This window comes from Suricata suricatta, chromosome 4 (genome assembly GCF_006229205.1).
Source record: "Suricata suricatta isolate VVHF042 chromosome 4, meerkat_22Aug2017_6uvM2_HiC, whole genome shotgun sequence".
Classification (NCBI taxonomy): domain Eukaryota; kingdom Metazoa; phylum Chordata; class Mammalia; order Carnivora; family Herpestidae; genus Suricata; species Suricata suricatta.
In genome coordinates, this window is record NC_043703.1 from 27,696,953 (window position 1) to 27,708,534 (window position 11,582).

At 39.2% G+C, this 11,582-nt stretch overlaps 1 long non-coding RNA gene across 1 annotated transcript; it reads left to right on the forward strand.

Annotated features, from left to right (window-relative positions):
- The first annotated feature begins 469 nt into the window (after positions 1-469).
- LOC115290472 lies at positions 470-4,651 on the forward strand. Its single transcript, XR_003908120.1, has 3 exons — positions 470-650; positions 2,653-2,851; positions 4,579-4,651. It is a non-coding gene; the product is annotated as an uncharacterized LOC115290472 (long non-coding RNA).
- The last annotated feature ends 6,931 nt before the right edge of the window (positions 4,652-11,582 follow it).

The following is an 11,582-nucleotide window of genomic DNA, read 5'->3' on the forward strand; positions in this document are numbered from 1 at the left end:
TACATAATTTGCTCTGTGGTGGGAGGGGGTCATTTTGTGAGTGAATTTGAATCTCTGCATAGATCAGCATTATTGTTAATCACATCTGCACTTACATATATTTATATGCACACTCACAAGTGGAAAGATGCACTTCCAAACTTAATTAAAAATAGAAAGCAACCTAAAGTGTGCTAGTATTTCCCCTGACTTCAGCATGATCTACCACTTTGACAAAATTTCATAAATCTCCTGCAATAGAAAATTCTACCGCACAGAAGCATTTTATGCAGCAATATAGGTACTTAAAATATTCAACAACTTTCATCATGTTTTGCCTCTTGGTACATGGGATTTTTATGTATTTAATAGTTACATATGTTATATATTTTAAACAGTATTTTTTACTAATAGTCCCCCACAGTACATTTTTCTGAAACTCTAACATCTGTGTTTTGTTCTTGTAGCTCATGATAATAATCTTAAATTGAGCACATCCAACCACAGAGGACGGATTAGTTGGCTATTTTTTTTAAGGTGCCTGGATCCAGTGATGTAAGCATCAAAACTTGTCAAGTCTTGGTGACAGAAACGCCTCCCCACTCGCTTTTTGGAGAGTGATTCCGGATTTGGCGTCTGAGCAGCTCTTGCTGTTGCCAGGCCTCTAGCAGGTACACAGAAATCCAGAGGAGAGGAACTGTGGGGAATGTTCATTTGTTATTTATTTATAAACTAGCGGTGCCACATCATGTAAAATTAACACCTTTAATGGGCTCCTGCCTCAGTTGCTTGGAGGACGGGCTTTCACCAGCCAAGGCCACCCACCGGTTTCCGGGCAGCCTTGTTGTGTGTTTGCTTTGGGCTGCTAGCTTTGTGGAATCTACCTGCTGAAGTCATCCTTGTGCTAAACAGGTCACCAAAGGTCTGTCCCATTAGACAGAATGTTCAGGAAGCGAAGTCTTTGGGGCTTTTGTGGCTGAAGAGATGAGTGATTACTTTGGAGCGTAAATTCCATTCTCTATCTGGTTAATGAAGAGATTTACTCCAACATTCATTTATTATAAATTGGGGGGGGGATGGCTTCTCCCATGTGCCAGCTTCTGAGGGTCCCTTTCCTATAAGAGTTCATAAATAATCAACGTTTACAATGAAAAGGTTTTGTAAGCATTATCTTTTCCTGTCACAAAAATTCCCTCATGCTTCTAAGGGAAGACCAATATAATTTGCAGGCAATGATTCTGGAAACGAAATGGCTTTATGCATAGAGAGTAGATGTGTTTGGGGATTTTGGAGAAATATCTCACTTTTCACCCACCTAACTCACTGCTCCTGCTCCAGTGCCTAAAATTTCAGTCTAATTTTATAGCATTACTCATATACACATGATGTCTAGGAAGAGGAAACACATTAAGTCATTCAACAAGCATTTGTCAGCTTACTATGTGCTAAGTATTGCATTTGGTAGATATTCAGGCTCCTGAAGCATTCATGGACTAATGGAAGAAAGAAATAGGTGATAGATAATTATAACCCAATTAAAAGAATTATAGTAGAGGTGAGTGTTGAGTGCTAGGGAAATTCGAAGGAAGGAGGAATTAACATTGCCTGAAGAATTCAGGAAAGCTTTCACAAAGGAAGTGATATTTGAGCTTGAAGAATGGATATGCATTTACCAGGATGAAAGGAAAAAGTACTTCTAGGTAATTTTCAAGGGGACAACATGGGCACAGGTACAATAATGACTTGTATTTGAAAACCTGCCAGGTGCCAGGTACTATGTAAAGTACCAAGCACTGTGTGGCATGCTTTAGCTAGATCATCTAGCCCAATTCTAACACAGGAGACATATTATCACCGTGAAAAAAACAGAGGAGGTTAAAGAGCTTGCCCAATTTTGGGGTTCAAGCAGGTCTATCTATTCGCAAGCTCATTTCCTTGCTTTGGCCTTGTAGTGTTCAGGGCTGTCTTTTTGCACGGCCATAAGGGAATGTGGACTTTGGAGGGAATTTGGAGGGAGAAGGTTGAGATCCAATATGGCTGTGAGGTGAGAGGGAAAGGGCTCAGGCAAGTCAGGTTATGGCCAGATTGTGATAAGCCTTGGATGCTATCAGAAGTCTGAACCTTATCCTATATCCTGTATACAATGGGAAACCAGCCATGGAGGTTTGAAGTGGTGTGTGTGTGTGTGTGTGTGTGGCAGCCATGTGACTGATGAGCACAGAGAAGGATAGTGAGTGGGTGGGTGGGATGGGAAGGCAATCCCTTTGGTGAGATATAACATAGGCCAAAGCACAGGACTTCCATTAGCTGCAGTATAGAAAAGTTGACCACCTTAGTATGGAAGAGTGTTTAGTTTGGAAGTGCACAGGCCTGTGCCACACTAGCTATGGGGCCTCCGGCAAGTCATGTAACCTCCCTTCACATAGTCTGAAAGCATAGAGTGCGTTCAGTCTCTTCGTATATAAAGAGGTAAATAGTCTCTTCCTCACAATGCTGTTGTGAAGACTAAATAGCATAATCCAGGCAGCACATTTCTCCAGTGCTTATCATCACCATTTCCTGATTATTGATGGCTCTTACTCTATGAACGGCCTCCAAACAGAGTTATTTTATCAGACTATCTCATGAGTTACCCAGGAAGGCCTTGAGTAACTGGGCTTTGAACTCTCACAGGGCACACAGTGTGCAGTGGGGTGGCAGGTGGACAGAGGGTAGAGAGAAGCAAGAAAACTCTAGAGCATTTTCCCAGAGTGGAAGTTGGGCCTGAATTCTACAGAATGATACCCAGAGTGAGATGAGAAAGAAAAACAAAGGAAGATGGAAGACAAGGAGTTCTTCCCAAAGTGCCACTTGATAAGAACTTAGAACACAGGTGAGTATTTACCTTCTCCTACTGCTACATTTATTTTAATGGCGATCATTAAATCTGCCTTACCCCCCTCGATTCGCTGTAAACGTTTTAAAGTGGGCCTATTTAAAGATAAATATTAAATAAATAACAGTGCAGGGACATGTAGATATAGTAAAAATTGTGAATATGACCTAAAGTTGGGGACACGTGGCCCTAATGAATATAGCCTTTTCCTACTTTTCACCAAACCGTGTGCCCTGCTGGTGCCACGGGAGCACTTTGTTGAGTTTTGGCATCAAGCCTTGTTTGCTACTGGCATCTTAGATATCATCTCTCGCCCTCTCTGCCCTGAGACAGAGGCGTTTCTGCTAACAATGTGAATTCTAAATTTTTAATATGTACTTGCCAAATTTACAATTGAATTCGGGAAGGAAGCGTGTAATACTCTGTAGAGTATTCAGCAGGGAATTATAATAAATGATCAGGAGCACAGGTTTAGGGGCACACAGACATGTATTCAAGTCCCTGTTCTACACGTTAATAGCCACTTCATCATGGGCAATTCCTGTGACCACTCTGAGACTAAGCTTCCTCGTCTGTAACGTAGGGCACTGAGCTCATGAGGCTGTTATGAACATGAGATAATACAAATGATGCAAGGCACTTTGCATATGGCTCATCAGCAATACCTAAAAAATACTTATTATCATATTAATATCATGCTAGCTATGATCATGGAAAGTTAGTGGGCTCTGTAGGTATAGTGCAGCTTGTGTCTGTTTCGGGAGACTGTGCACAGTTCATCTCCTGCTTAGCACAAGTCCTGCCACATAAATGTTTGATGAATAAATGGACAAATGAATAGGCCGTGGAAGAAGGAAGCTGATTTGAAGCAATTAGAAGACATTTTGACATATATGCTTTAATAAGCTTTATCAACAGAGTAGCTTGTATTTGCCTAGGTGAAAGTCAATGGCTATCCCCTTTTAGATGGTGGAACTTTGTTCACATGCACATCAGCCAATGTCACCTGTGTTTTTTTGCATTTCTAGGGATACCTTGTATGAAACCAGGATAGGGGTGAGGCTCCTTATAAGGAAAAAGCAGTTGGAGCAGTACTTGGACTTGGAGCAGTGCAGGACTTGGCGATTACATGTTATAGTCCTAGAGTCTGAGAGGGTCAAAAATATCCTCCTACCTTTTATTTCAGTAGAGTTGAGTTTGATCTCTCTTCCCTATTGCAATAGTCTTGGCCTCTATTGCAATAGTATTGAATAAATTATCCTTGCCATTTATAACAAATGTCTGGCATAATTTTTTTTTTTACAGTTTTATGAATTAAAAAAGGAGAAGTGAAGACTCACTGTGTGAATTTACTGGCTATCATTGAAGTGGGTATTATACCTATTACAATTAGATAGGTCTCATAATGACCAAAGCTACTGCTGAAGTTCATGATCATTATGAGTAGAGTGTGGATTGTTTGGCTTTAATGTGCACTGAAGATGGTGGTTCAGGGCTCAGGGTGAACCCCCAGTACCATGCCTTTATTGCCTCAAGTGAGGGCTTGAGTAATATGTTGATTTTTGAAAAAGCGTTCTGCTCTAAGAGAGTTATGTAATTAAGACTCAGAAGGTCTGAGGTGAAACTGAAGGCAGGAAATGTTTCACCATGGTGAACTCAGAGAATTCTGGAAATTAGTTAGATAATTGAATTAACCAATTTGTCTTTATCATTTTTTTTTTCAGATCCAACTTCTGGCTGAAATAACAAGTTCTTTTTATTGAGTTATAATTAACGTATACCATTAGTTTTAGGAGCACAGCATAATGATTTGGTACATGGATACAAGAGGAGATGCTTACCATGTTGTTTAGTTAACATCCATAGTTACAATTTTTTTCATCAGCTTTCAATTATACAATACAGTATTATTAACTGTATCACCATACTAGACATTATATCCCCGGGATTTATCTATCTTAACAATGGAAGTTTGTACCTTTTGACCACCTTTGTCCATTTTAGCCAGCCTTCCCCCAAGATGTCTGCCAGCCACCAATCTGTTCCCTGAAATAGCTTAAGTTTTGAGGGTCACATCACTCCTTTCCCTAGAATCTCTGAAAATTTCCCTCTGGCCTGGGGATATCATGTAGCCTTCTTAAAATGGCATCATGGTCTTGTCTTGATCTCTCCATGTTTATGTCTTACTGCTCCCTTTCTCATGCCTTGTGATTCAACCATTTTGACCTGTTTCAGATTCTCTGGACAGACCATGTGCTCTGCTCATAATAAACTGCGTTTGCTATTATCTCTGTCATAAAGGCCCCTTCACCTCGCCTCACCTGCCTAATCTAGCTCATTCTCCTGGAAACCTTACCTCATAGAACAGGGTTAGGGGCTGCTTCTTGGTGTCCTCAGACCATCCTGTTTATATCTCTGTGACACGAGACTTATAAACATATAATTATTGCCTTTTTATTCATCTTTATGCCCTCCTAGGGCAGGGACTATGTCTTGTATGTTCTCTGTATCCCCAGGAGAGTTGCCTGGCCCAGGAATATAGATAACGTTTTCTGAAGTCAGTCAAGAATTCAGGCTGAGTTTCTGAAGAGAAAGATGGGTCCGCATTTAGTGCTAGCACATAATAAACCAAGTTTCTCTCCTATGCTACCAGCAATAAGAATAAGAGTAACAATCTCCAGAGGGCTTCTTGACTTTAGCTAGGTTTTAGGAAGCCTCCTTTTACTCCAATAAATCAGAAAAGTCCTAACGACAAAGTTGCCTAGGTCCAGGCAAGGGATAAGGACAGACAGATATTTTATTGACTGTGGTGACTCAGAGTGCACCTAGAAAATGACCCTTGAGGAATAGCCTGGACCAGGCAGGTTAGTCAATGTGATGGGTATGTGATGAAGAGGCTTATTTACCAGAATAGGGAGCTCTAGTTTTAGACCTCTGTGCTCTATGTGGCTAGTCCCTGAGTCAGCCTGGGCCATCATGCCCATGCAGGCCTGGGTCCCAGTGAGGGAGTTCAGCCCCCTGCTGCACACTGTCCTTTGCTCTTCTGTTTCCTTTCCTATAAAAACCAGCGCCCCCATTTCTACAACACTTACCCATCCGACTGCTGGTCTTCAGCCATTACACTGAAGAGTGGCTGCTCTGTATGCCTCGGGCTGGCCATCCCTGCAAGAAAGAACATCCCAACCTCAGGTGCCTGGTCTGTCCTCTCCTGTGGTGCTCGGGCCGTGTGGTCGCAGTTCTGCAGGCCTGTTGCAGTGCTTCATGGCCCTGGGTAAATGGCAAGCAAGAGAATGCTTTGTGACAGCTCGGAAGTGATGCTTGGACAGGCCCTTGCAGCATTTCACCTTGTTATGGCACTTTCTCAGTTCAGGCTTGTGGTGTCTTAAAAGAAAAGATGGTTAAAAAGAAAGATGAATGAGTCAGCACTTTTATAAAATAAGATTTCCCCTGTGAATACTGGGAAACAAAACAAAACAAAACAAAACTAAGATGCCCTGAGTTTTAAATGTTATTTTAGATCAAACTCTAACTGCACTCGATGAAAATGCACCTACAGAATGCAAACCTGTGCATCAACTAGAGCAGACAGAGTAATTCTGGAACTAGAGCTGTTGAGGATTAGGGCCCTTGATGGACTGTCAGTATCCCCAGTCCAGGCCGGATGCTTCAATGGAGAAAAAGGACAGAGTGAGTGCTTGGTGTGATGTGGTGATCGCCTGCTTCTGCAGCCATGCTTGTCAGTGTTCTCTCCTTCAACCAGCCTGCTTAGCTGTTAACGCCTTCTCTATGTCCTGTCCTGCCCCCAGGGGTCCCTCCTCTAGGCTCCCACACGACCCTGTGAGTGTCTCTAGTCCAGCTCAGAGGACACACTGAATTATTATTCAGCATTAAAAAAGAAGGAAATCTTGCCATATGTAATAACATGGATGAACCTTGAGGACATTATGTTAAGTGAAATAAGCCAGTAACAGGACAAATACTGTGTGATTCCACATACATGAGGTATTTAAAATCACACAAATACTGCATGCATTCACATATATGTGATTCCACATACATGAGGTCAAACTCATAGAAGCAGAGGGCAGAATAGTGGTTTCGAGGGACTGGACAAGGGAGAAAGTGGTGATTGCTATTCAATGGTTGTACAGTTTCATTTATGCAAGAGGAACAAGTTCTAGGGATCTGCTGTACAACATGGTGGCTATGATTAGCAATACTTTAATTTACACTTAAAAATTTAAGAACACAAATCTCATACTCATAGTCAATCAGCCAACCAACCAACCAAGAGAAAGGCAAGAATAAGAGAGGTACTGGAATGTACTTAGTACTTGTCTTATTCTGAATAACTTCCTAACATACAAGTGAGTCTGTGATACAACAAAATTTACCCAAGCTCAGTTTTCTTATCTGTAAAACAAACATAGAAATAAGTGAGCAAACAAACAAAAAGGATAGTAAGACTGAATACTAAAAACCAAACCAAACTGAAACCAAAATGCCAGGCCTCAAAGTTCAGCAAAGTTCAGCACCCGGGTGGCTCAGTTGGTTAAGTATCCAACTTTGGTTTAGCTCATGATCTCACACGAGTTTGTGGGTTTAAGCTCTGCATCAGGCTCTGTGCTGACAGCTCGGGTTCTGGATCCTGCTTCAGATTCTTGTGTCCCTCTCTCTTTGCCCCTCCAAATAACTCTTTCTCTCTCTTTCTCACTCCCTCTCTCTCTCTCTTTTTCTCAAAAAGAAATTAAAAAAAAAAAAAAAGTTCAGCACTGTATCCGCAGCAATCCAGTGTTGAAGTACAAAGTCTTGTGCTTCTCCACCTCCTCCCCAATCTCCAGTGTACTGTGTTTCAGGACTCCGTATGAAAGTGGAAAAGCTGTGAGAATCCACACCTCAGGGGGCTCCTGTTCCTCCTTCACTATTCTGTTTAATAGAGATTGGAGACCAATATCAGTTGGCAAGACTTTTTTACCCTGCTTCTGGCTTATTGTCCTAGGGAGCAAAGAGGGTATCTGCCATTAGGAGGGTCTTAGGCAGAAAGGAATAATTGATCCCTGCCTCTTACTTACAGGGCTGGGAAACAATAATGTATAAAAAGTGAGCAGAAAATTAGTATCCTAACTTTGGTCATCTACTTGTGTTTTTTCCCTAAAGCCCTTCACGGTGTATAGATCTGATTTTTTTTTTCAAAGGATCAATTCACTTCACTAAACAGATTCAATTTCTCCTGCAAGGGCAGGCATTGTTGTGAAATATCACTTTCTTCAAAAGTCATAAGAAGTAACTCATACACGCTTTACCCATTAAACTGCTGAACTTCACCTAAGTTGCCGGTCTGCAGAAACCTGAACAAATATAGTTTTAAGTCACTTAAATTTTGTTATAGTTTGTTATGCAGCAATAATAGCTAGCTTATCCCTCTCCTCATTTTCAATAAGCATCCATAGTCCATGAGAAGAAGATAATACATAAAAAATAGAGGTCATTTAATGAATTTTTGTTGGATAAGTGAATTATGTAAGTGTTAAATAAGTTGAATGCTTGAATGCAAAGAACAATGTAATCATACTTTTTTCTTAGTCAAATTTCAGGTTTACAAAAGTCCATTTTGGTGCCTTGAATGTTGGTTTTCTCTCCATTGCTCTATCACTTGACACACACTTTTCTAATAGCAACAATTGCACTGTATTGCTCTCATGTATGTGCGTTTTGTTAGATTATATACAATTTGAGGGCCAGAGCTGTTTAGTAGTTATCTCTGTATCCTTAGAGCTCATTTACTCAATGTACTTAAGAGACGATCCTTCTGGATTTTAAAAGAAGTTTTGGCCTCTGCAAACTGGGTGGCAGCACTATTGATATCAGTGATTTTAAACCATGGATGAAAATGAAAATAATTTGAAAAGCTTGAAAACCATCAGAGTCCAGCCTCACTTTGGGACCTTTTACAGTCTCTGGGAGGTAGTACTAAGCAATGCCAATGTGCAGCCGGTGTTGAGAACTTCTGAGTTCAAATGTCCTCAAAGTTTAGTAGTATTCTAGCACTGGGAAATGAGCTTCTCCTGCAACAAGAGGAACCTACTAAGAAATAATTTGGATTACTAAGTATTCTAATTTTCAAAGTTAAAACATGGGTGATAATTGAAGTACTATCTTATGTATATTATGAATGCATGAATTGTGTAAATAAATAAGGTAATTTATATCAAAATCTTGTTATTTTAATTTTGCCTTTAATTTTTTCACCAAAGCTCTAATATATTTCTTGAAGTATTTTTTCATGTTTTGATAAACACCAATTTCCTTTTTCCATTTTATTTTCAGCCAAGAGTTTTAAAATATTTTAATGTTTATGCCTTGGTTTTGATTTTGAATATTCTGAAATGGCTCATTTAAAAAGTTTTTGCTCAGCAATAGCTCATCTAGAACAAGTCAGTCAAGATTATCTCCCACATGAATATTTATAACTGAAGGTCTCAATTTGACAACATTAAGCTCTGTATTCTTATTTCTTAAACAACCAAAACATATTTATAGATTGATTTTAATGCACATTTTCGTCCATTTGAATACACTATGATTAAAAGTTCACAGCCTTGGTTACATTATATAATTTGAGAAATAACCAACAATGTCCCTAGTGATTAAATATTCAAGTTTGCAATTATTTTGTAACTTTTGTTCTGCTCTTCGCTCACTCTAAAAATTATCATAAAATTTTGAAAGATGTCCTCAGTGTAGAATATGTCCATAAAATATTAAATATTCAATTTTCCTCTATCATGGCTTGAAAAATTCATAATTACATGATGATCCACATAATAACTCATTCTGAAAAGTCATATGTGGCACTCCCTCTGTGACTGAGTTAATAATTTACTGCTGTGTGGGATTTTCACTCTGCACTGTTAGTCTTGGGAACATTTATTAAGCAAATGTTCATTTGCAAAGATCAGGATGTGAATGAAGAGGGTAAGAATTTAATGAGGAGTGACAGACAGGTGAACTGATTCCATATAGAACTTTAGTACAAGGGAAAGCAGAGAGCTTTATCTTTCGTTGCCTCGATAGACACCTGAAATGAAATATAGAAGACAGAAGGTAGGAGAAAAAAATGATGCTCTCCTGCAGGGGCCAACAGGGGGATAAATCAAGGAAAGCAAGGAATCCAACTTAGGCCATTTGAAATGATGCCATCAAATGTGACGCTTTGAGCTTACATAGCATAGGGATGCTGACTTTTTATTTCAAAGTCACCAAATGCTGCCAAAGAGACTATTTCATCTCTTCTCTGTTTTGCTTTGATATTCCAAATTTTCATTGACAATAGCTTGAGTGACCAAAGCATGTAATTGAATAATAAACAGGCAGAGTAAGAAGCTTCTCGAGGACTGGTTATCTTAGGGCTTGGGACTGCTTACAGACTTTGGGAAAACCATGTTACATAAATAAAGCTCTACCGTTTTTATGTAATACCTAGGAATAAACCTTAGAAATGGATAATCCATATTTTCTTAACTGGGTCAGTTCTGTAGAGATATAAGCAATTTCAATGAAACAAGCAGTTGATGTTTGATTTATTGAATAATCATATCATGTGGTAACTGTGACTTCACCTTCCCACATTGTCTTGGGTAGATCTTGGAATTTTCATGGAAGTGATGGATCACCAGGACAAATGGGGCTAAGAAGGAAAAGGAGTATACAACCCATGCACAGGTAACCTCTGTGCCATTTTCATTTCCTTTTGGAATATGGTGAGAATTAAGTAAATACATAAGTGAATAAAACTAAAATAAACTTACAATAAAAAAAAAGAGGTCATAATATAAACTAATGATTTAAATATATTGAAGATTTATCCATTTTGCTGATTGGAGATAGATTTAATTTGGGGTTTCTTCCCCCTTAAAATCAAAGGTTACATTTGATATCTTTGACAATGTTGAACTTTGCCTGAGCCGAGCGGTCCTGAAAAATAGCAGAAATTAAGATATACACGGATATAAGTAGTCCCCAGCTCAAGTCTTGACTTCACCATTGGGTGACTGTGTGACATTAGACACATCACAACAACTCTGAGTCTGTATCCTCAAATGTGAGTAGAAAGTCTTTCCAAAATTCTTACATCTCTATGTAAAATTCCATAGTTGGAGAATGACGCTGGCATTTTCATATAGACTGATAATGACAATTCTAAAATACTTTTTCCTTTTTGCCATCCCATTACTTTTTTTTAGAGGCATATCTTGATATGGTCTAATCACAGACCTTGATAGGTCTAATGTTTTCATTCTTTTTATCCATAAGAAGAGGCAATGAGTTCTTGAATTTAAGCATTTATTCTGAGGGTAAGCCAGAAATATTTGTGGTAAAATATATCCTTGTACTTTCATCTTATTACCTGAATATTTGCTATTTTGGTCTACGGCCATACCACCCTGAACACGCCAGATCTCGTCTGAATATTTGCTATTTTGACTAATAACGAATACCAGAGATTTCCCTTCTGTGCAGTTCCCTGGGGCTTCAAATTCATGTAAGACCTTGGATGAAATACCCAAATGTTATCATTGCAAATACTGGTACTTTAAAGGGCCTTGTCTTCAATTTTTTCCTCTTCATGGAGATGTGAATAGAAGCTGGCCTTAATTAACAATCAATGAAGGAATATATAATTTTTAAGAAGCAAAGGAAGGCTTGGCTTCTGGTTTTAACTTCAGTC